General features: G+C 41.1%; 1 long non-coding RNA gene across 1 annotated transcript; it reads left to right on the top strand.

Annotated features, from left to right (window-relative positions):
- Positions 1–146: 146 nt before the first annotated feature.
- On the top strand, positions 147–23607 carry LOC129620195 (uncharacterized). The gene is made up of 3 exons (XR_008698434.1): positions 147–326; positions 1153–3177; positions 22890–23607. It is a non-coding gene; the product is annotated as an uncharacterized LOC129620195 (long non-coding RNA).
- The last annotated feature ends 2531 nt before the right edge of the window (positions 23608–26138 follow it).

The following is a 26138-nucleotide window of genomic DNA, read 5'->3' as shown; positions in this document are numbered from 1 at the left end:
ATGTCATCAGGAGGCAGAATTTACCAGCTTTAAAAACATGGGCTTTTAGCCCAAAGCCTGTGGTGGATGGGGCACAGAAACCATGAGAACGTCCCCCAAGCTCTCCACTCTGCCTTCAAGGCGGAATGCGTGTCCCTTCACCTCACCTGCCTTTGATTCTCTTCGAGCTGGGCTCCTCACCCCCGGGTGTAGCCACTTGGGACAGGGCGCCCCTTACTTCTCCTGGAGGAGGCAGCTATATTTCACAAGGGATAGAATGATTTATGTGCACAATTTAAATAGTTTTGGGGGGCTCTAAGGAATGCAAAATGCAGCATAACTTGAAGGTACAGTATACTTTAGGGAAAACGTGGAATGCATCGAATGTTTTCTTTTCCTTCTTTGAAAGCTAGTTTAAATCTATTTCACTGACGAAACTGTTTAACCATGTGCAAATGTGTAATTCTGCCTCCTGACACATTGGCCAGGGTTGGGATCACCGGCCATGCCAAGGCTGGAAGCGCAGCTTCAACACCATGGGGTGCTCCCAGCACAGATTCCCTCTACATTTAGAATATATGGAAAAATAGAAGAACTACTACTTTTTCCAGATTCAATGCCTTTCTTTAAACTCCCTCTTTTAAATATGCATTTTTTTAGAGAGGGTGTCATATGTATTAACTTTGTTCCCCTGTGAAGATAGTTCGAGTTTTGAACAAAATTGGGTAGTAATTGTAATCAAATATACTTATTTAAAGTCATTTCTATTTTTGCAGAAAATAATTATTCTTGTTTGGAATTGTTGTTTATGCCAAAAATGAAGATGTAAAAATATTTTAAGTAGTCCAGAAGTCCATGATTGCACCTTCTAGAAATGAAAATGAATTTCATTTCTAGAGATACATTTGAATTTTTATTTCATTATATAACTTTTATTGTGAAACATTTCAGGCATACCAAAAGCCCCACAGAGAATTATTAATATATAACAAACATCTACTACTCAGCCCAAGAGATGAAGCTTTTCAAGTGTCATTGACGCCCCCACCACACCATGTGTCCCCTTCCTAATCTTATTGCCTTTCCTCACATCCCTCTTATGAATTGATGTTTATCATGGTCACACATTAAAAATATTTTTGTTATGTATGTATTGATTGTTTTTATTTTTAGTTGCTGAGTTGTGTCTGACTCTTCACCATACCATGGACTGTAACCCTCCAGGCTCCTCTGTCCGTGGAATTTCCCCGGCAAGAATACTGGAGTGGGTTGCCGTTTCCTTCTCCAGGAGATCTTCCCCACCCAGAGATTGAACCTACATCTCTTGCATTGGCGGGCAGGTTCTTTATCGCTGAGCCACCTGGGAAGCCCTGTTGTGATAACCTTGATTACAGTAGCTCTGCTTCCCTCCTCTTAACTGCTGCCTAGATATCCACTGTCTGGACGGATGTGCTTCTGTTGAGAGATGGTGGTGGTTCCTACTTTCCCCCATTGTAAACAATGCTGCTGTGGACCTTCTTGTAGATGTTTCTTATAGACACATGTGAAGAATTTCACCCAGGACAGGACATGTGTCAGGATTCTAGGTGCACAATCCATGACTTAATTAGACCCTGTCTACTTACTCTTGAGAGTTGCCAGTTTTACATTTTCACTGTAGAAATAAAAGAAAATCCAAATTACCGATGAGAATAAAAAGGAAAAGTCATTCCCATCTCTCCATCCAAAGAAACTCACTTTTAAAAATTTGTTTTTGTGTGTAATCTTCCCTCATAACTCAGTTGGTAAAGAATCTGCCTGCAATGCAGGAGACCTGGGTTCAATTCCTGGGTTGGGAAGATCCCCTGGAGAAGGAAATGGCAATCCACTCCAGTATTCTTGCCTGGAGAATCCCATGGTCAGAGAAGCCTGGCAGGCTACAGTCCATGGGGTCACAAGAGTTGGACACGACTTAGTGACAACACCACCACCACCATAATCTTCCAAGTTTTTTCTTCTATGAGATGTATGTATTTTTATGTATCGTATGTGAATATATATAAGTACATTATATGGTATAGGTATATACATGTTATTATATGGGTATACATGTACACATACAAATATATATGTGTATGCAGTTGACCCTTGTAAAACACAAGTTTGAACACACATGCTTGTGTCCACTTACATGCGATATTTTTTTTCAATAAATACTATAGTGCTACTTGATCAGTGGTTGGTTGAATCCATGAATGTGGAACTGAGAATACAGAGGGCCGACTATAAAATTATATGGATTTTCAACTGCAGGAGGGCTGGGGTGCGGTCATGTCCCCTAACCCCTGAGTTGTTTAAGGGTCAATTGTATATTTGTATTTAATGTTTGGGGATAAAATAAAATACATTCTATATTTTAAAATTCAACATTATATAGTGGGCATTCTACCATATCACTAAATATTCATTAAAGATGCAACTTTAATGGTTACAAATTAGTTCACTGTAGGAATAATTCTTTGGTTTATATAACGACTCATCTGTTAAACATTTAGATAGTAATTTCTCACTCTTATGGAAAATGCTGTGATGAAGTACAAAGTGTTTATGAACCCAAACATTTTTTTTACTTGTCTTCTTCATGGTAGTTTTAGTGGCTTAATCAGTCCTTCTGTTTCTCAAGCAGCTAAAATCTTTAAGGATAAAATAACAGCTTTTAACTTATTTCAATTTTTTGATACTCTTTCCTTGTGGCTCAGCTGGTAAAGAATCTGCCTGTAATGTGGGACACCTGGGTTCAATCCCTGGGCTGGAAAGATCCCCTGGAGAAGGGAAAAGCTATCCACTCCTGTATTCTGGCCTGGAGAATTCCATGGACTATATAGTCCATGGGGTAGCAAGAGTCAGACACAACTGAGCGACTTTCACTTTCCCTTTCACATTAACTTGTCTTATTCCTTTCCTTGGCTGTATAGGGTTCTAGTACAGAAGTGTAACACAACTTAGTAATCCATTCTCCAGTGGATGGGCACTTGGGTGTTTCAGGTTTTTGCTGGTATAAAGAGGGCTGCTGTGTGTGTTGCTGCTGACTTGCAGAAGAGCTTCCTGACGGTTCCAGCTCTTCCAGCTCCAACCTCCAGTAGCAGTTTTGGGAATGAACGAGTTACATCATTTTTCTGAGTCTCAACTGACATCATCTGCAGAATGAAGCCAACAGAGGTAATAACATTCACTGAAGGCTTATGACAAAGCAGCAACTGCTCTAAGTACTTTACATGACTTACCTCATGTAATGCTTACAACTCTATTGAGTACATACCACCATCGATCCCATTTCACAGATAACTAAACTGAGGTAGAGAGAGCTTAATTACCCAGATTACAATCAATAAATGGCTAGGTCACAATTCAGACTTACAGATTCTGCCTCCATAGTTTGCCCTCTACTTTTAAAAAGGCATTTAATCACACTTGTTTTCTCTCTTTCCTTCTCTCTCCACATTCTTTATCCTGAACCATTTTATAAAGTTGTAGACATCTTGACATTTCACTCCCAAATACTTCAGAATTAACACTTAAGAAAATTAACAGTAATTTAATATCACCTAACATAGTCACATGACATATAGTCATTTAAAACCCACATAATATAAATTATAATCTGCGTAGGCTTACCAGTTTGTGTGAGAATTTCTATAGTTTTTCATCATCATCAACACTTGGTATTGTCAGACTACAAATTTTTGCTAATCTGATGGGGTGCTGAAATGGTGTCTCATTGTGATTTTAATTTGCATTTTTCCAATTATTTACAAGGTTGAAGTTATGAGACCATTCTTTTCCCACTCTTACGTGAAACGCTTGTTCATTTCTTTTATCCATTTAACAAAAATTGGTTTGTTTGTCTTAAAAGCCTTCCTTGTTAAGATGGAAACTGGCATGACAAATTCTGACTCTAACTTCAAGTTACTCAATGGCTCGGCATCATGAATAAATGGCCCATGGAGAATGAAGCTGAAAATAGAGGATTTTTTCCTAAAAGTGATTACTTGGAAATTTGGATTTCAAAGGTAGAAATGAGGCATACAACTTAATGCTGAATAGCAAAACATACCAATACTTAACAAAATTCCCCAAGATAAGCAACAGAAACAGCAGCAGTGCTATATTTAAGTAAGATAGATGAGTTGAATTCTGTGTCCTATTTCCCACCTCTCCTATTTCCAGGAGTCGAAATCTAAATTATAAGGATGCTTGTGGGAATGAACCCCAGGCTTTGTGACTGTCCTTCAGACGATGAGTGAACTTTAGTCATTAGTGGTCCAAGTCACTCCATTTTCACCAGGACTGAGTCATGGAAAGTCAATAGTAGGATCATTTAATAATGCTTCAGAGACTTGAAAAAAGCCTGTGAAGAGAGGTTTAAACCCAAATAGAGAAACTTCAGAGTAAGGTGTTCCCATACTTGTTATTTTGTTTGATTTAAAGAGAACCATTTGTAGCTCCATACCCCTGTTGCTGGGAGATCCAACAAGTCCATTCTGAAGGAGATCAGTCCTAGGTGTTCTTTGGAAGGAATGATGGTAAAGCTGAAACTCCAGTACTTTGGCCACCTCATGCAAAGAGTTGACTCATTGGAAAAGACTCTGATGCTGGGAGGGATTGGGGGCAGGAGGAGAAGGGGACTACAGAGGATGAGATGGCTGGATGGCATCACCGACTCCATGGACGTGAGTCTGAGTGAACTCCGGGAGTTGGTGATGGACAGGGAGGCCTGGCATGCTGTGATTCATGGGGTCGCAAAGAGTCGGACATGACTGAGTGACTGAATTGAACTGACTGACCCCTGTTGCTAGCATGGAATTCAGTCTGGACTGTTAATCCAGATTTTTTTCAGATAGGAAAGAAGATAAGGTATATCAGCTTATTCATGTGGCATTATAAGAAAATATGAAAAAGAAAATAAAGTATGATTAATCACTTTTCAGCAGACAAATGTTAAGATTTGTATTTTAAAGTACAAGTCACTTTACAGTGATTTATAACATTTCTGTTTCTTATCTAAATGACTATGGAAAATAGAACTATTCTTACAGATGGGGCAAAATGTACTATTTACTACTCTGTAGCTCATTATCCTCAAGTCTTGGATACTGTTTCTAAAATTGCAAGTATAAGATTTAGAAATAGAAGCCATTGTGTTTCATTGCTATTGGGTCCATCCAGAAAATAATTTTCCTTTAAAAGTGATTTTATGCTGTACCCTGATGGAGATGGGAGTATAATTTTATCAAAGTTAATAGAATTAAGTTAAAATGTGTGTATTTTGTAATATATAAATTATACCTCAATGAAAAAAAGAGAATTGTTGGGGAAATGACGTTTCAGAATGGGTGGCAGAATGGTCCTCAAAGTAGTCACGGGGCCGCTCGGGAAGCTGGGAGGGAGTGCAGGGCCGGCCCAGGTTGTCCTGTCTGGTGGTCCTTGTGTCTGGGTGGAAATCTGTGCCATCACTGTGACAAAAGACAAAGGGCAGGGCTGCCTTTCTAGCTGCCATGAGGCTTAACAATAAAACCCATGAGCAAATGTTCCCACTGATACTGTCCCCACGGCCAGCTTGAGTTGGAAGGAATGTAATTAGACCCCACTTTCTCTGCACTCTGGTGGAGGTTCAGGAGGCCAGCTGTCTGGAAGATTGTAGGAAGAGGAAATGTACAATAGAAAGCGATTGCATTAGAAGTTTATTCCAGGATCTTCCCTGGTGGCTCAGTGGTCAAGAATCTTGCCTGCCAGTGGAGACACAGGTTTGGTCCCTGATCTGGGAAGATCCCACTTGTTGCAGAGCAACTAAGCCTGTGCACCCTAGGGCCTGGCCTCTGCAACATGCACCACAACTAGAGACTAGCCCTCACTTGCCACAACTAGAGAAAGCCTGCACACAGCAATGAAGACCCAGCGCAACCAAAAATAAATACAATAAAAATTGTTTTTCAAAAAGCTTGTTCCAGTTCTCTTTTTGCATCCAACCCTTTGCCTGAGTGAGAAAAAGGGAACAAGTATGGCACCCCACTCCAGTACTCTTGCCTGGAAAATCCCATGGATGGAGGAGCCTGGTGGGCTGCAGTCCACGGGGCCGCTAAGAGTTGGGCAGGACTCAGTGACTTCACTTTCACTTTGCACTTTCCTGCATTGGAGAAGGCAATGGCAACCCACTCCAGTGTTTTTGCCTGGAGAATCCCAGGGACGGGGGAGCCTGGTGGGCTGCCGTCTATGGGGTCGCACAGAGTCGGACACGACTGAAGCGACTTAGCGGCGGCAGCAGCAGCAGCAGGTAAAAGTAGGTGAGTGGTTTATGCAGTTTTCCCTGGGCTCTCCCCTCCTCCTCCCCATCCCCTTCCCTCTGTTCTCATCAAAATTGTGGTGAACAGCGGTGGGTGCCGGGGCTTCCTTAGTTCGTGACTTTCTGAATTGGAGGCATCCCATGGAGGGCTTTTACCACTTGTGGTTCTTTTACCCAGATGTCTGCATGCCAACACGTTGGAGAACAGCCATCTAGTGTACCATTTTGCCTTCAGAAAGAGATTTTTATTAGTTAAATCATTCTTATATGTAAATATTTTACAGAAACAAGACTCTTCTAAAATGTCTATACTAACCTCTATTAAAGCTTGAAACATCCTTAGAGTCACATAATCCTGATTCATTCACTCTAATATCAATCTTTTCTTTTGCAAATGAAATTCATTTTCTTTCTCAGAAAACTCTGCACATAGAACGCTAATGCCACTACCAGTAACTGAAGATAAACTGTTATCAAATCAACCTCCCTAAGTTTTGTTTCCTGTTTATTCATGCTATGTTCTCTGTACATTTTGATTTGTTAAGGGGGCAGTTTTCGTGTGTTGCCTATTTGTGTAGAATTACCCTTAGGGTGAATGACTCATCATTTTTCCTCCTTCCCTCTTTTTATTCTCCCTTTCTCTCCATCTATCCCTCCCTCCCTCCCTCCCTTTCTTTCTTTCTTTCTGTTTCACAGTATAGGGAAAGAATGTGAACATACATTAAAGCCTTTGTACTTGTATTCAGTCCAGTTTCATTCCTTTCCCTCCACAGGTAGCCACTATTCTGAAACTGGTGCTCTTTCCTATCCTTGTTTTCATATTTTTTTCACCATGTTGGCTCAGATGGTAAAGAATCTGCCTGCAGTGCAGGAGACCCACATTCAATCCCTGGGTCGGGAAGATCTCCTGCAGAAGGGAATGGCTACCCACTCCAGTATTCTGGCCTGGAAAACTCTATGGACAAGAGAATTATAGTCCATGGGGTTACAAAGAGTTGAACACAACTGAGGGACTAATACTTCTACTTTTCACGTTCATCTGTCCATTAACAATTTTATATTGATTCATGTTTTAACATATACATTCATATTTGTATAATGTATGTTATGTCTCACTCAAGATTATGTTTTTGGATTTTCTATTTTAGAATTTATTTAGGTTTTGTACTTTTGCTTTTTTACATCTGCTTCATTTTTCACCTTTTATTCAACTGTCAATATCTCAAGTTCCCTTTTTTAAATTTCCTTTTTTCTTCTTTTCATTTAAAAGTTATTATTTCTATTCTTTTAATGTTTATTCTTAGAAATTGTTAATAGAATATGAAGTTAATCAATATGTCTTCTCCTCCAAACTAATACTGGGTTTTATGACTGTTTAAACTCAGATCTTCCTTTACAGTGATTTGTGTGATTGTTGACTAGTGTATTCAGTTCAGTTCAGTCGCTCAGTCATGTCCGACTTTTTGCAACCCCATGGAATACAGCACGCCAGGCTTCCCTGTCCATCACCAACTCCTGGAGCTTGCTCAAAGTCATGTCCATTGAGTTGGTGATGCCATCCAACCATCTCATCCTCTATTGTCCCCTTCTCCTCCTGCCTTCAATCTTTCCCAGCATCAGGGTCTTTTCAAATGAGTCAGTTCTTCACATCAGTGGTCAAAGTATTGGAGCTTCAGCATCAGTCCTTCCAGAGAATATTCAGGACTGATTTCCTTTAGGATTGACCTCCTTGCAGTCCAAGGGACTCTCAAGAGTCTTCTCCAACACCACAGTTCAAAAGCATCAATTCTTCGGCACTCAGCTTTCTTTATAGTTCAACTCTCACATCCATACATGACTACTGGAAAAACCATGGCTTTGACTAGATGGACCTTTGTTGGCAAAGTAATGTCTCTGCTTTTTAATATGCTGTCTAGTCATAACTAGACATAGTTTGGTCATAACGTTCCTTCCAAGGAGTAAGCGTCTTTTAATTTCATGGCTGCAGTCACCATCTGCAGGGATTTTGGAACCTCCCAAAATAAAAGTCTCACTGTTTTCATTGTTTCCCCATCTATTTGCCATGAAGTGATGGGACCAGATGCCATGATCTTAGTTTTCTGAATGTTGAGTTTTAAGCCAACTTTTTCACTCTCCTCTTTCACTTTCATCAAGAGGCTCTTTAGTTCTTCTTCACTTTCTGCCATGAGGGTGGTGTCATCTGCGTATCTGAGGTTATTGATATTTCTCCCGGCAATCTTGATTCCAGCTTTCGCTTCATCCAGCCTGGTATTTCTCATGATATACTCTGCATATAAGTTAAATAAGTGGGGTGACAATATACAGCCTTGAACGTACTCCTTTCCCGATTTGGAACCAGTCTGTTGTTTCACGTCCAGTTCTAACTGTTGCTTCTTGACCTGTATACAGATTTCTCAGGAGGCAGGTGAGGTGGTCTGGTATTCCCATCTCTTGAAGAATTTTCCACAGTTGTTGTGATCCACACAAAGGCTTTGGTGTAGTCAATAAAGCAGAAGTAGATATTTTTCTGGAACTCTTTCTTTTTCAATGATCCAATAGATGTTGGCAATTTGATCTCTCGTTCCTCTGGCTTTTCACAATCCAGCTTGAACATCTGGAAGTTTACGGTTCATGTATTAGATGTATTAATCATGTATTAATGTATTAGACTAATTAGTATTAGACTGGTGTATTAGTATTACCTTATTTTTAAAGTCCTCTCAGATTAGTATCAGTTTTATTATTTACAGTAATTCATTATTTAATTTTGACAATGTGTTTACCAATTTCTTTATTCATCCTTATGGTCTCTACCTCTTTCTTCTGAATTCAATTGTTTTTCTTACTGAAGCAAACCTTATGGTAGATCTTTTAGGAAGAGTGGGAAACTCCCAGACATTGTTGGTTTGAAATTTCTGCTTCACTCAGTCTGAAATAAAAATTTAGTTGGGTATAGAATTCTAGGATGAGTATTATTCCTCTTAGCAACATAAAGAGGCCATTTGCTTCCCGTAGACATCTATAGTGACTGAAGACAAGTTTGATGATGGTCTAATTGTACACTTTTTTGCTTTTTGTTTTTAGAGTATCTGGTTGCTTTTAAGAATTTTTATTTTTCTATCATTGACATTCCAAAGTTGTACCAGAGTGTATCAAATTGTGAATTTTAAAAATTATACTGCTGGGATGTGTGCATGCTTCTGAAATCTGAAGACTCATTTATGTTTTGCTTTATATCTAGAAAATTCTCGGGTATAATTTTCTTAAATATTATCTCTTTCTCACTTTCTCTTTTTTTTTTGTCTGAAATTTCACTTGATATATATTGAAACTTCTTGATCTGTTTTTTATGGCTCTTGGCCACAATTTCATAGTTTTTCTGTCCCACATTCTGAGAAATTTCTTCCAGTCTATCTTCTGGTTTGTGGATTCTTTCTTCATTTTTGTCTTAACTATTCATTCCCCTTTCCATTGAATTTTTAATTTCAGTGACTATGATTTTCATTTATAGAGACTCAATTTTGTTCTTTTTCAGAGTTGTTTATTCTATTTTTATGTTGTCTTCTTTTTTTCACTGTCTTCTATGCCTTGGTTTATATCTTTAGTCATGTTGTAGGCATTTCATAGTCTCTCAGAATGTTCTTTTATATGCAATTCTCTGAGTGCTGATTCTCCTCCCTGCTTTATCTGTTGACTCACCCATGGTAGTTTATTCTTTCATAGACCTTGTAATTTTTGACTATGAACTTATCTTTAATTATGTTTCCTTCCCAGGAGATATGAACACATTCCCATGGAGTGCATGTACATTTTTACTGCTTACAGATAAGGTTTCAAATATCCTGGCTTGATTTTTAAATTTTATTTCTCAACTTAGGATTCCTGAGTCAAGCATGTAGTATAAATTCAGCCACCGTGCACTCAGGCCTGGAGTTGCCATTTCTCAAAGGTTTTTTTTCTCCCATCCAAGATCCCAGACATACAAGACACTATTTAGCAATGCAACCAAACTTTTCTATAGTGGCCTCATTTGGAAGAGTTTCATTTTTCTAACATAATAAGAAGGTTGGAAATAGCAAGAGCAGGGAAGAAATACTATCATCCATGTCCTTTTCCTCAAGCTCCTTGTATCTTCCTACCTCTTTATCCTTAAGGAATGGCTTTTACCATTCTGCTTGTTTCATGGTGACCAACTGGCCTATTCCGCTTCCAGCCTCATGGCCACAGTCCAGGTGGGAAAAGGGAGAAGAAAGCAACAGGAAAGAAGGAATGGCTTCCAGATCAAGAAAACCAAACTCTCCCTGAAATCCCTAGCCCACTCTGCTTACATCTCATTGGCTGGAACTGTATCACGTGGTCACCCCCAGCTGCAAGGATGTAGCCATTCAGCTTCCACATAAGGCCTTGCCTTTGATGTTTCTCTTCATTTGTGCCACTGAAGATTTCCTTTGCCTTCCTCTACAACTTGGCTCCTAAAACACATTTTAATTCATTCTATCCAGTTTTTTCCCCCTCTGAGTCCTTTCAAAGGTCTGAGATCTCACAGGCTCTGCTCTTATTTCTTCAGCCTCAGATATCCACATTGTGAGGTTAGGGTTGGGATAGTCCTTCTCAGAAAAACATTGTACTGGTTTTTTTTTTTTAAGTAGTTTTTATTTATTTCTTGGCTGTGCTGGGTCTTCAATGCTGTGCAGGTTTTTCTCTAGTTGCAACGGGCAGGGGCTACTCCTGGTTGCGGTGCCTGAGCTTCTCGTTGTGGTGGCTTCTCCTGTTGTGGAGCACCGACTCCAGAGCGCAGAAGCTTCCGTAGCTGCAGCCTGTGGCATCTGTTGTTGCGGTTCCCGGGCCCCAGAGTACAGGCTCAGTGGTTGCGGCCTGGCATGTGGGATCTTCCCGGCCCAAGGATGGAACCTGCATCTCCTGCTTTGGCAGGTGGATTCTTTACCGCTGAGTCACTGGGGAAGCCCTATACTTGGTTTTAAAAGCAATTCTGATACCTGTAACTAGGGACACAATGCTTAAAATCTGTACAGGAGGCAGTGGGCAGACTGGTTCAGGTATTGCTTAACCTTTAATCAGTTATCCTGGTCATTTGTTCCACTGTCCACTTCAGCACTCCGTAACTGCTGAGCTTAGAGCCCTGCTGAGAACGGTTCCCATCTCCACGGCAGCGTCACTGGTGCTAGCTTCAGTGTGTGGTTTCCTCTGGCTTATCTGTCAATAGGCTTCCGTCTCCTTTCTTGTCCTTCATAAATTTGTCAAATTTTCTAATTGACTGTTGGCACTTTTTCTTGCTTAAGCACTGTTATGGAAATAACTAGTTTTTGTGTATCATCATTTCAACTTGATTTTGGGAAGTAGACTGAGGAAATGTTTATAGACGATTTGCAACCTTGAATCTCCAAATATAATGGTCATGTATCCTATTTGCTCAGCACTAAGCCTGGCACTAAGTGAAACAAGAGAATACAGTATAATACCTAATCCTTAGCACCAGCGGTGTGCTGTAGCCAGCTTTCACCAAGTCGCAAGAGCCAATGGATAAAATTGAAAGAATTTTATGACTTGGTTGACTTTGCTTTGACATCTTGAAATTGACCATGGTAGTGGTATTTATACCACTGAAATCAGCAAATACTATGAATCAGCCCCTTCACCTCTCTGAGAGCTGGTTGGTAGACGTTTGTCTGTACACCACCAGTCTTTAGTAACATAAGACATATACTGAAGAAAAAGAATTCCAAGCAAGATAGCCATCAAGTACAAACCAGACACTCCAAATGCTAAGGAATTCAGACAGCAGGAATCATTGTTGACTGTAACAGCTGAGGAAGGCTGGCAAGGTAGCAGCAGGGCAGACAGAGCATTGCTGCACTTGTCAAAGTGCAAGAGTGGGCTCTGAAGCCAGAGTTTGAGTTCTAGCTCTTTCACTTACAGCTGTGTGACCTGGAAGAATGACTAAATCTCTCTAGTAAGCGTAACGACAGTCAGCATTTACCAACTCCTTATCATGGGTAGACACTATGCTGGGTGCTTTTCCACAGATGAACTTAATCCTTACTTTCATCATATGCAAAATGCTGTCTCCTGAAGGGGCTATTCTGAGTATTCCATGACATGATTCACGTGAAGTCTCCATAAAATGTGGTAAAACTGCCAAATTTCTTAAAGAAGGAAAGCAATTTCTACATGCAGATTTTCCTACAAGGCCTTGAAAGATGGGTTTGTCTGGTTATGTGAAGGGACTGAAAGAGGGCATTTCAGCCAAAGGGGAGGCGGGTCCCAAAGCACAGAGAAGAGGCAAATCGGAGTGTGGGCCCTGGTTCTGATGCTAGCCTGAATGGAGCAGAAACTGTACTGTGTGGGGGGGATAGGGTAGCGGATGAGGATAGATTGTATCGAGTCCAGTGTTCTAAGCAGAGAACTTTAAATTTCACGTGATGGGAACTAAGGGAGCCACTCTAAGTTCTTGAAGGGGTGGAGAAATTATTAAAGTGGAATTTTTAAGAATAGGATTCTGGCAGGCAGGCACTTAGGCAAAATGCATTGGAGAGGGGGCAAAGACAGAAGCAAGAGGTGGCAGAAATAGGGGAGAAAGGATCTGAGAGGCAGTTCAAGAGACAAAAAGAAAAAGATTATTTTATAAGTGATTAAGCCAGAAATATGTAGTCATGACACTTGGAGGAGTAATCTGGACCAGGAATTAAGAAAAATAAGAAATGGTTACCAAAGGAGAAGAGGGGCGGGGGAAGGATAAATTAAGAATTTGAGGTTAACAGGTGCTACTGTATAGCACAAGAAACTGTTTAATGTCCTGTAATAACCTAAAGTGGAAAAGAACCTGACAAAGAATAGATACACACATAAAACTGGATCACTTTGCGGTATACCTGAAACTAACATAACATTGTAAATTAACTATTACTTAAATTTAAAAAAATAAGGGAGATTCTTTCTTTATCCCTACCTCCTAGATCCTCCCCCAGCAAACAAAACTATTCTAATTTAAATGTATATTTTAATCAGCAGAAAGTTTTTTTTAAAACATTCCATGCGGGTTTTGGTATTTACTTTTAATTAGATTAAGTTAATAGGAATAAAGTTTTTGAGTGTTTGTTGAGTTTTGTAACTGAATGTCATGGCATGTGTAGTTAATCTTATTTTCCTAAATACCCACAATATGATGTTAAATAATGGTTTTATCATGGTTTGGAGCTAGAATTTTTTTCTTAACCTTTGCAGAGGGTGGAGAAAGGGGACACGAAACTGGGTAGCACAGGAGTGTGTTAGTGAATGTTTGTGCCTGCCTGTCAGCAGGACTGATGCTAGAGGTTGGCCCTGCTGCGGGGAGGCTGTGTGTGGAATGCTTGCCCGGCCCCGCTCGCGTCCTGAGCAACAGCAATCAGCGACACTGGGGTGTGTGTGGCACCCCACCATTCTGGCAACAGCTGACTGTGGCGAAGGCCTCTGGGGACCTTTACGCTGCTCCACCCAGTGGAGAGTCCTTGGCCCCCATCTTTGCTGAGTTCTGAGCAGCCTGGACATTGGATCACTCTCTCTGTTGTAAGAAACACTCTTTCCTTTTACCTCGTGGGGCACCATATCCTTCTGATTCTCTTCCCTGCTCTCTGGCTAATCCTTTTTGATAAGTTTATCACCCGGATGTTAAATGTTGGCACTCTCAACACTTATTCCTAAATCCTTTTCTCTTTGTGCTCTCTCTCTCTTTCTGTTGTTATTGTTGACTCTCCACCTGGCAAACTCACTGCTTCCCATGGTTACCACCTCTATGCCAGTGATTCCTAAAGTTCTCTCTCCAGCCTGACCTTTCCTTTGAATCCCAAACGTGGAGCCAACTGCTCACTCAACAACCTTTGCCGTCTCAAAGGCGCCACAGATTCAGCACGTTCTAAACCACGCGGTCTTTTCCCTCGAGTATTGTCCTCTTTCAGCTTTGCCCATTTTCATCGTAAGTCACCAGTGTTCATCGGAAACCTAGCCAGAAACTTCGGCATCCTCCCCAATACCCTCATCTCTCCATTCTGCTTTTCTGCCAAGGATCCAAATCTATCCCCAAACCCTCAAAATTTTACCTCCTAAATAGCTTTCGGCTATATCTACATTTTTGTATCTCTGTGTTCACCATTGTGCAATTACTTGGCTTAATGTAATAAATGCCTGATTTGTTTTCCAGAACCTATTTTTGTTTCTTTTAAATAATCTATTGGGCTTTCTGAATAGTAGTTGTCCATCTTTTCCAGACACAAGTTTGGTCACGTTCCCTTGGGCCTCACAAAATCCTTTGTATCTGTCAGGATAAATTAGGTAATACTGTAGTAACAACCACAGAAATCTCGTTAGCTTTCAACAGCAGCAGCTTACTGCTCATTCACAACATATCTGTGGCTTTGCTCCGTGGAAATCCCACGTTGGGATTCAAGCTGAGGATGCAGGCTCTGTGTGGACATTGCTGGTCACTATGGCAATGACAGCGACCAAAGAGAAAGTGTGATCTGCTGCCGGCTCTTAAAGCTTCTGTCTGAAAGGGACACATGTCACCGCTGCCCGCATTTCACTGGCAGGCAGGTCACAAAGTCTCTTCTTTTTATTTTTTAAAAATAATTTTATTTATTTTTCATTTTTGGCTGCACTGGGTCTTTGTCACGGTGCTTGGCATTTCTCCAGCGGGGGCTCCTCTTCTTCATGGTGCGCTGGCTTCTCCCGTGCAGCACAGGTTCTGGGTATGTGGGCTTCGTAGTTGTGGTTTGTGGGCTTAGTCGCTCCACGGCATGTGGGATCTTCCCAGACCGGGAATCGAGCCCGTGTTCCCTACACTGGAAGGTAGTTTTTTTCCGCTGGACCACCAGGGAAGTCCCACAAAGTCTCTTCTGAGTTCAGTAGGGAGGGATGCTATATCTTTTCTCAGGGAGAAATGCTGGAGGAGGTGAAGCCGGAATATTTGGTGACCAAGAATGCAAATTACCACACTCTTCATTCACTTCCTATTGTTCTGAGGATAAAAAACTTAGCAGGCCTACAAGAGTCCTGGTGATGTCTGAACTCTCACCTCCCTACCGCTCACTGCCTGTACTCTAACACATTATTCTTCCATTCTTTGAACAGGCCACACACTCTGTTTTTCAGGGTCCTTGAACATGCGGATCCTTCTATCTGTTCTCAACCCGTCTTCCATGAAGACTATTTCTTCATGTCTCAGCTAGGTTGTCACTTCTACCCAGAAATTTTCCTGGCCCCTCCCCCCCCCCAGCCTAGGTCGGCTTCCTTTGTCCTATGCATGCAGAGAACTGTATTCTTTTCCTTCAGAGCACTAATCTGAACTTTTAATTATCAACCCACTGGTGTGATTAGGTGATGAATGTCTGTCTTCCTGGTCCTGACTCCGAGATCCATGTCGGTTCCAAAAGAGAACTCTGTCTGTTTTGCTCATCATTGTAGACAGCACCCAACATGATGCTTTAAACATGGTAGATCTTCAATGACACTTGATTGAATGAATGAAGGAGAAGGAAGCTGAAATGCTTAGAAGAACCACAAGAAGAGTTGAGTATGTTTAGCTTGGAGACGAGAATACTCCTGTGGAACAGGCTAAAAGCTACACATGTATGAAGGTGAAGGGCTTCATGGGAAAGTGGGAGTACATTTATTTTTATTCCTTCAGAGAGCATATCTAGGTCCAAAGTGTAGAAGTTAGGGAAAATGCAAATCATGGAAGCAACCTAAATATCCACTGACATGCGAATGGATAAAGAAGACTGTGTGTGTTTGTGTGTGTGTATATATATAAATATATATATATATATATATTGGGCTTCCCTTGTGGCTCAGCTGGTAAAGAATCTGCCTGCAATGTGGGAGACCTGGGTTTGATCCCTGGGTTGGGAAGACCTCCTGGAGAAGGGAAAGGCTGCCTACTCCAGTATTCTTGCCTGGAGAATTCCATGGACTGTATAGTCCATGAGGTTGCAAAGGATCAGACACGACTGAGCGACTCATTTTCACTTCACTTTCATATATATATATATATACATTGCTGCTACTGCTAAGTCGCTTCAGTTGTGTCTGACTCTGTGGGACCCCATAGACGGCAGCCCACCAGACTTCCCCGCCCTTGGGATTCCCTAGGCAAGAACACTGGAGTGGGTTGCCATTTCCTTCTCCAATGCATGAAAGTGAAAAGTGAAAGTGAAGTCGCTCAGTTGTACCCAACTCTTAGTGACCTCATGGACTGCAGCCTACCAGGCTCCTCTGTCCATGGATTTTCCAGGCAAGAGTACTGGAGTGGGGTGCCATTGCCTTTTTATGCCTGAGTAATATATATATTAACTCAGCCATAAAAATGAATGAAATAATGTCATCTGCAGCAACATAGATGATGGATCTAGAGGTTATCATAGTATATGAAGTAAGTCTGACAGAGAAAGACAAGTATCATTTGATATCACTTATATGTGGAATATTTAAAAAGATACAACTGAACTTATTTACAAAACAGAAACAGACTCATAGACATAGAAAACAAACTTATGGTCACCAAAGGGGAAAGGGGGAGAAGGGTAAACTAGGAGCATGGAGTTAATATATACACAGTGCTATATACAAAATAGATAAACAAGGACCTACTGTATAGCACAGGGAACTGTAATCAATATCTTGTCATAACTTATAATGGAAAAGAATCTGGAAAAGAATATAATACACACACACAACTGAATCAGTATGCTATATACCCAAAACTAACACAACATTCTAAATCAACTATACTCCAGTATAAAAAAGAAAGAAGTTAGAGGCAATGGATCAGATTTCAGTTCACAGTAAAAATGAACTTTTTGATAAAGTGAGTATTGATATTAGAAATTCTTTGTTCTTTGTATTTGTTCAAGTAGAAAATGTCAAAAGACATTCTAGATCATAATGGACATCGTAAAAGACATTCTACCATCTAGATGGTAATGGAAGGTAATACTTGATCCCCAAACTCCAAAGTGGCATAATGCTATTAGAAAACAGAGATCATAAACAAGGAGGCAAGAAAAATATAGGGCACTGATTATCAGGTAATATAACTGTGCCTCTAGAGTGGCACAGGAAATAGGCACCATATAAATGTTCTCATCTGGGTTTGAAATTTCTAACTGACACAGAGGATCTTCAGGTAGATCCTCCCTAATCTATGCCTTCATCTATAATTGCTTAAATAAATTGATTACAGATGTGTCTTTTTTGGAGTGCCAAGCGGGTAGGCAAAATAATTTATGAACAGAAACTGCCTTAGATTATGAAAAACTACAACACTATATATCATGCCATGCTGAATAGTGCTTAAATAATAGCAAACAGTTATACATACCATGAAAGCTATGTGTTAATTTCATTTTCAAAAGCTGTTTTTTATATATATACATACATATGACATACATGTAGCATACTTTTAAAAACTTCCCTCTTTTACGTTTTTATCAGAATAACAGGTGCATGGCTTATATTACATGGTTTAAAAAAAGAGTGGATGAGGTTATAACATTGTAATACATTCAGTAGATATAAATCACCATTGTAATATAAGGCAACATTTTACAGACTATTAGTTCAGGAATCAGGTGACACTGGAATAGTCAAAAGGAGTTTTCTTGAAGGAGGAGCACTTAAGTGAGTCCCTAGAAATGGGGTAGGTTTTTATGGATGGATGAGCAGGAAGAAATGCAGTGTATATGACTATCATGTTCTAGATCTTCTGAGTCAGTTTTGATTTCAAATATGAGCATGATCCTCCAAGTATGTTCATAATTGCTAGAGCTGGTGGGTTTGAAATACGGTCACTGTGGACATGAACGAATGCATGGAAGTGAAATAGGGGATGGCTAAGCAATGAGTCAAGTGGATCAGTGCTTAATCAGAGCAGGCATTGGGACTGGGGCAGAGCAGCAAGTAAGCGTCACCTCCCATCGTCCGATAGACGGCTATCTGTCCACGGTGTCAGATCCTTCCTTACCCCCCAGCCCCATGGTAAACTCATATGACATCCTGACGTCCCAGGGGAAAAAACGTTTGCAACAGTTGGAAATGTGATAGAACAAGAAACACGCAATCAGTACGTGCAATCAGCTGCATAGATTGTGAAACAGTCATGGTACTACTTGTTCTGGACAGGATAAAAATTGTAAATCTTTCATAAGATAGAAACTCTAGCTTAAGGCTGCCAGGTCACGTGGTGCCCCCTCCCCTCCCCCTTCCACCTCCCCAGCCTCATCTTTCCAGCTGGTGTCTACCCCTCGGGCACAGGACACAGGTTTTGGAGGGTAGAGCAGTTCAGTGAGATTTTGCTCAAACTGTAGACTCCTTGTTTCTCTCTACTCCTATGACAAGGCACTAGAAATAAGGTAGAAAAAGGGAGTGGGGACTGAGAGAGTGTGTGTGTGTTCAGTTGCTCGGTCATGTCCTATTTTTTGTGGCCCTGTGGACTGTAGCCCACCCGGCTCCCCTGTCCATGGGATTTTCCCAGCAAGAACTAAAAGCAAATTAGATTTTCAGGGTTTTTTTTTTGTGTGTGTGTGTTTCTAGGCTATGAATAAAATGTTTGTGAACAAATAAAAAGGTGCCTATGGAATACATAGAATGTAAAACCATGAATTCATTCAGAGGAAGCATCTCCATAGAAGGAAAACATTTGATCACTTTTAACTTTTCTTGGGTCCAAAATTCATCATAACAGTTAAAAACTGCTGTACTATATGGGAGCATTTAGGAGGAGCTACATGAAAATGTGAACAGTAAGGCAAGACTCATTGCTTTAGTGTTATTTTTCTTTTGTTGATTCTTACTTGAATCTCTTCATTTTATTGTTTTCATTCAACAAGAGTCTCGCTTTAATTAAGAAAATCCAGCATCTGGCAACGACATGGTGAAATCACAGGCCAAAGAGATGCGACTGTGGGCATGACAGAAGGATTCTGATTCCTGTTATCCTCATTACGCCAAAAAATACCATGCACTGAATTTTATTCCTAAATATGAAGTCTTCCTCTTGATAGTGTGTGTAATCTCACACTTCACTGTTAGAATTGTCTATGTTCCTTCCTTAGGGCTTCCCTGATGGCTCAGTTGGTAAAGAATCCTCCTTCAATGCAAGAGACCCTGGTTCAATTCTTGGGTTGGAAGATCCACTGGAGAAGGGGTAGGCTACCCACTCCAGTATTCTTGGGCTTTCCTTGTGGTTCAGCTGGTAAAGAATCCACCTGCATTGTGGGAGACCTGGGTTCAATCCCTGGGTTGGGAAGGTCCCCTGGAGAAGGGAAAGGCCACCCACTCCAGTATTCTGGCCTGGAGAATTCCATGGACTGGATAGTCCGTGGGGTTGCAGAGAATCGGACACGACTCAGCGACTTTCACTTTCAGTTCTTTGAGTCCTCCTAAGTCTGCAGTATTATCACTATCTTCATACCAAATAGCGATCTGTGACAGCTAAAAGTGGCTTCTTTTCTCGTCTCCTGTTGCTGCTGTTCGTTTCAGTGGACTCAGCTTTCGACTGTGGGTCACAGCAGCTCTGAACACATGGTCATATAATTCATTAGTGTTTAGACAGGACCTGTGTCTCAGCCAATTCACACACTCATTCAAACCTGTTTCTGAAAAATGGTTAAAAACCACTTTGTAGGGTTTGTGCTCATAGAGCAACCTGTGGGGACTAATAAACATAGTTATATCTTAGATAAATACACTTATTAAATATATTTAGTTTTGTTTTTGATTTGGTACCACCCTCCCCTAAATTGTCTTTAAGCTGGTGAGAAAGTTGGCTTCGCCGAAGCAGAAGGGAAATGGGATGTATTTAGGTTTAGGGGAATGGTTCTACATTCTGGTTTGGATGAACTGCAGCAGTCAGTGATCTCTCCAAAATGCCAGTGAAGTGAGAGTCACTCAGTTGTGTCCGACTCTTTGCAACCCCATGGACTGTACAGTCCATGGAATTCTCCAGGCCAGAATACTGGAGTGGGTAGCCTTTCCCTTCTCCAGGGGATCTTCCCAACCCGGGGATTGAACCCAGGTCTCCCACATTGCAGGTGGATTCTTTACCAGCTGAGCCACAAAATGCCAAATGACAGGAAAAAAAGGTTGTGGCAAGTGTGCCAGCTAAAACAATAGACAAAGTGAATATAACTGCTGAAGACAATAATTTAATGTAAATTCACGTACCGAGGGCTTCCTTGTTGTCTCAGATGGTAAAGACTCTGCCTGCAATGCAGGAGACCTGGGTTTGATCCCTGGGTCGGAAAGGTCCCCTGGAGGAGGGCATGGCAACCCACTCTAGTATTTTCGCCTGGGAAATCCCATGGACAGAGGAGCCTGGAGGGTTACAGTTCACGGAGTTGTAAAGAGTCAGACATAACTGAGCGACTAATACTTCCACTTTTCACATAGCGAAGTTTGGCCTAGACAAAAATGTTTCTTGCTCCTGTTTAAGTGCATTAAAGACAGCAATCTAGGCAATATATTGAGATTCATTACTAACTTTCCTCACAACTTTTAAAATATCTTGGTTTAATCAGGTCACTGATTCAAAACCATTGGCTGAGTGCCGACACCGTGACAGGTCATGTATTCTGTGCCGCTGCATGCTGCTTTCTGACGTATTCTTTCCTCATTCTCCTCCTCCTCCTTTTCCTTCTATCTCGAGACCTCTTAAACTTTCCTACTTAGATTTGTCTTAATTTTTTCCCTCAAGCTTTGTTTTCAACATATGAATGTGAAGTTTTCCCACAAAATCTATTTTTTCCTCTCTTTCAACCCTCTTGGAAAGGAATGTCCTTCAACTGAAAAAGTGGAAAATACCCACTAATTTTAAACATAAATATAATCATGCAAATCTATAATGATGCTGTTTCTTTAGCTGTGATGAAATGGTGAGCTTGGTCATTGCTATGTTTATTTGGTATGTGACCTTGCTTTTCAGAGAACTTCTGTCCACTTTGAGAACCACCTTACATTCCTTACTCAGTGGACTAACAAGGACCAAGCAGCCCAACTAAGAGCAAAATAATTTCAACAACCTTGAAAATGTGTAAGAAAGTGTGGCCAACAGAAAGCCTTCATTCTCTGTGTTTATGCTGGTACCAATCTTAACAGAACACCGTTAACTCAACCTAAAGCTATGCTTTTTAAAACAATTCAAGTTCAAGGGCATCCCATTTATAACTAATCATGTTCCAGACCTATAAAATATTTGCAGCAACAATCCAAGCTGGCATAGAAGTTAAAGCTCACTCTGGGCTGCTTACATTTACACGATCTGCCTGGGACTGGCTCATCCCACCACATTGGATCACAATACCTCATGATCAAGTGTAATTCACATCTCATGATTCTAGGAATCGATGTACATGGATACACAGTTATATTATTATTAAATCCAATTGCTTTGCAATTAACCTGATATGACACCTATACAAATGATTCAAATAAAGAGCCTCATGTTTCACAGGAGACAATCAATAAAGTGAAATCACAGCTACTGACAATGCCAGCAATTTGGCTTGTTACTATAGTGCTACATTTTTCTCAGGTCGAGGCTGCTGCTCCCCTGTTGAATCACAGCTACCATAACTTTCAACTACTGGCAATGCTCATGCCTCACAGAAGCATAACATTCCAATATACTTGGACATTCCTAACCCATCTTTGCTGAGTCATGAAAAGTTACAATCAGTCTGGGGTATACTAAATCATACATCTTCCTTCTTTGCTCCTGAAATGGAATTAGAGCTCCTTTCTCCAGGAAAGGCTCCATAATGGTGAAAAGGAAAATAGTTGCTTTTGTTGACTGCATATGTTCTTAGGACAAAAAAGGAAAAAAAACAATTCTGACTATTCGTCTTGCACAAATGTTTTACAACTAACTGTCCGAAAGCAAAACCAAATCACAACAGCATCTGTCCCAGTTATTATTGTTGTTATTATTATTCTGTAGCTTAATTATCTCCATTTCAATTGAGTAAAAGCACTTCACAGCTACAACCCTGGTCTAAATCAACATTTTGTAAAAATGTTACAACCTTCTTTTTATCTCACCCTCTTTTGGCAGATTTTTGCCAGTGTGTGTGTCTGCCAGACAACTGGTGGTAGAGATTCGACTTCTTGAGAGCAGAGACTGTATATGTCCTTTCAAGATCTAAAAGACTTTTGCACAGACATTCCATAGGTATTTGATGACAACCTATTTAAATAGTGCCTAGTTGAGACCTTATAACTCCTTAAGTAGACTGAACTTGACCTTATGAATATTTAGGACAGGCACTGATCAAAAAATGTGTTTTTCCCCATGTCTCTCTGTATATACTTGTTTTTAAACAGAGACCAGTCAACTCAGGGTATGTTTCCATGAGGCCATTTTCATCTCTTGAAATGGGGAGAATAGAGCATTAAGTATGAGAAATGTGTCTATCTTTAAACAACCAGCGTGGCTGATTGAAAACAATGATTTATTTAATACTCTAAGCAGAGTCTGTTCTCCATGAATCATACTGTATACATAATGGTGATGAAAATGTTCAGTGTGAAATTTCTCCCTGGCCAGGGAGGAAACCATGCGGGTGAATCACAGTTTTGGTGATGACTGTCCTGAGGAAGCTAAACTGGGAAGCCACAGGTTAAAAAAGGAATGGCGAGAGAATCCTTAACAGGAGTGAACAACGGTCATCAACTCCCAGAAGGCAAACAGACGCCCCCTTCCGCTGCTTATACCCAGACGAGAGTCTGCAGAAGAGGAGTTCCTGGAGAGAAACTCTGAAAGCAGAGGGAACCAGACACACTGAGCATGTGGAGTGACCCAGGGACTGGGAAAAGAAACAGGACTTGTCCTTGAGGGAAGGGAGATAAACGGCTGCCTGTTTGAGGAACACTACTGCACGCACTCACTCCTGTGAAAGAAATTCATTTAAACGCAATTGGGTTAGAAATGGAGATTTACATGGATGGGTTTAATGGAGGGGAGCGTGTGAGAGACCGTCAAGATGGGCATCAGTCACTTACTCAAAACTGTAAACAGCGCTGACGACTTAGGATAACAGTGTTAAGTGGGAAAATGGGCCACTAACTTGTAATTAAACTATGACTGCAATTATGTTAAATATGTGTGTTATGGATAACAACTGATCAGGAATCCAGAGAAATTAACATAGTTGTTGTGTTAATGAAGTGATGTTATTTGTTTTCCAGGGTTTAAATTGTGTGGGTGTGAAAGTGAGGGAGAGATTATACACTGACTCTGATAGTAAGACAGTGACACAAGGAATAATAGACAAGGAATCAGTAAACCGGTGTTGAAGTTTCTCCCTGCACGCCGGCTGTGAACCTAACCTCTCCAAGCCTCAGTGACTTTACATAGAAAATGGAAATAACAGCACCCACCCTGCACTAATAGGGTAGTGAAAACACTTGGTAAATTGGAAGTATTTTGTGAGATCGCGTGACAGATTAAGATCAGAGTGCTGTATAGACAAGATACTTAGAGAGTCCAGAACTCAAACAGTGATCCCCAAACTTTTGTCTCCACAGTCACAGAGGAGCTGGACAACATGTGTTAGATCATAACTGCTCAATGTACAGATTACAATCACTTATTGGGCGCCAACTAATTGTTTTACTAACCAGGTTTCCCAACACCATTTATAGAATAATCCATTTTTCTTCCATTTGAAATGATTCTAAATGGTCCCTTCATCATATACCTGACTTTATTTCTGAACTCTACTGTTCCTTTCCTTACCATTCTCTTTTAACTTTATGACTATTGTAGCTTTGTAATATTTGTAATTTGGTTGGGCAACTTTTTATGTTTTTTTTTTTTTTTTTAATGGTATCCAGGGTAGAGCGGGAGCTATTAAGGTCGTTAACCAAGCTTGGGCCCAAAAAAAGTTAAGTAACCAGCCTGAGGGCACACAGTGGTATGGCATAGGCTTAGAAGCATCTTCTTAAACAGAGAAAGCTTAGTTTAAATCCTGATTTGTTACTTACCATCTGGGTGACCCAGCATACATTACTTAACCTCTAACCTTCTTTCTTCATCTGTAAATGGACAATACCACCACTACCTCAGAGTGTTGTGCTGGGGATTAAATTACAAAATGAGATGGATTTCCCTAATGCCGTGCTGGCAGGCAGTCCTCCTTCGTATGCATTCCTAGTGGTAGTGGACATAGCTTCCCTTTCTTAGATTTTCTTGCATCTGCAAAAAGAAGAGCCAAGAATTATCACCAGTTTCTACACAGCATCCTGAGGGCTGGCTTTGCGGTACAGAGATACATGATAACTACAGTAAGGAAACAGGCATTTTTAAAGCACATATGTGCGTCTCCCTGGCTGTGGCAAAGCAGGAGACACTGTGTCCCAGATAATCTGTAAAATGCACTGTCATATTGCAGGCAAGAACACGGATGTCAGCCACGTAGGAATGCCAGGAAGTATGTTCCCGCCAGTCTTGAGGGGAGAGGGGACATTGTCAAAGGCGGTGGAGACCTGGTAGGGAACAGGGAGAAGTAAGGGGGCCTCCCTAATGCTCTGATAAGTTTGGGTTTTAAGCGATTTCGGGGCAGAGATCCTATCTATTACCCCCTTTCTTGTAGTTTCTAGAAGATGATCTCATATTTACGGTATTCGATGATTAGCGTGAAGGGATGTCACATAGGCCTCATAGTGACCCTCTGCCCCCAACAGTGGCCAGGATGACTTTTGTGGGAAGCTGCTTTCTTCTCTCCCTTGGAAGTGATGGGTGGAGTCTGACTATAATTAATTTTAATGAAGACCTGACACGATGTGCTAGAATCTTGGCCATTCAAACAACGTGGAGCCAGCCAGCCAGCTTGGACAAGAATCACCTCAGTTCCCCCTCACTGTGGGCTTTAGAACAAGTCAAGTCCAGCTGAAAAGTATTTATTTATTGAGTGATTTTGTGCTAGTACTATAAAAAGGAATACAAAAAGAAGAACTCCAGACACCACCTGTCGAGCCCCTGACTTGCACTGTGCACTCCCGTTGTTGTTCAGTCACTCAGTTGTCTGACTCTGGACTGCAGCACACCAGACTTCCCTGTCCTTCATCTCCCGGAGTTTGCTCAGACTCCTGTCCATTGAGTCGGTGATGCCATCCAACCATCTCATCCTCTGTCGTCCCCTTCTCCTCCTGCTGTCAACCTTTCCCAGCATCAGGATCTTTTCCAATGTTCACAACAGGTGGCCAAAGTATTGGAGTTTCAGCTTCAGCATCAGTCCTTCCCGTGAATATTCAGGGTTGATCTCCTTTAGGACTGATGTGTTTATAGTACATCATCTAATTCATGAATGCTTTTCACAAAGTGCCGATTCTGTGCCAGGCATCCTGGTTGCTGGGAACACCTCAGGCTGAAGGAGGGAGAGGTTCCCGCCTTTGGGGAACCTACATTCTGGTGCTTATGAGCATGTGGGTATACAAAATCACTTCACATTATGCTACGTGTGGTGAAGACCAGGAAAGCAGGTAACGGGACAGAGAGGGATTTGAGAGTACTTTGGCCACCTCATGTGAAGAGTTGACTCATTGGAAAGGACTCTGATGCTGGGAGGGATTGATGGCAGGAGGAGAAGGGGACGACAGAGGATGAGATGGCTGGATGGCATCACTGCCTCGATGGTCATGAGTTTGGGTGAACTCCGGGAGTTGGTGATGGACAGGGAGGCCTGGCATGCTGCGATTCATAGGGTTGCAAAGAGTTGGACACGACTGGGCAACTGAACTGAACTGAGGGGATGTTTTAGGGGAAGCAGCTCTGAAGATGTGAGCTAGAGGAGTG

Source organism: Bubalus kerabau, chromosome 9, assembly GCF_029407905.1.
Source record: "Bubalus kerabau isolate K-KA32 ecotype Philippines breed swamp buffalo chromosome 9, PCC_UOA_SB_1v2, whole genome shotgun sequence".
NCBI lineage: Eukaryota > Metazoa > Chordata > Mammalia > Artiodactyla > Bovidae > Bubalus > Bubalus kerabau.
This window is presented reverse-complemented; position numbering and strand designations above follow the sequence as displayed.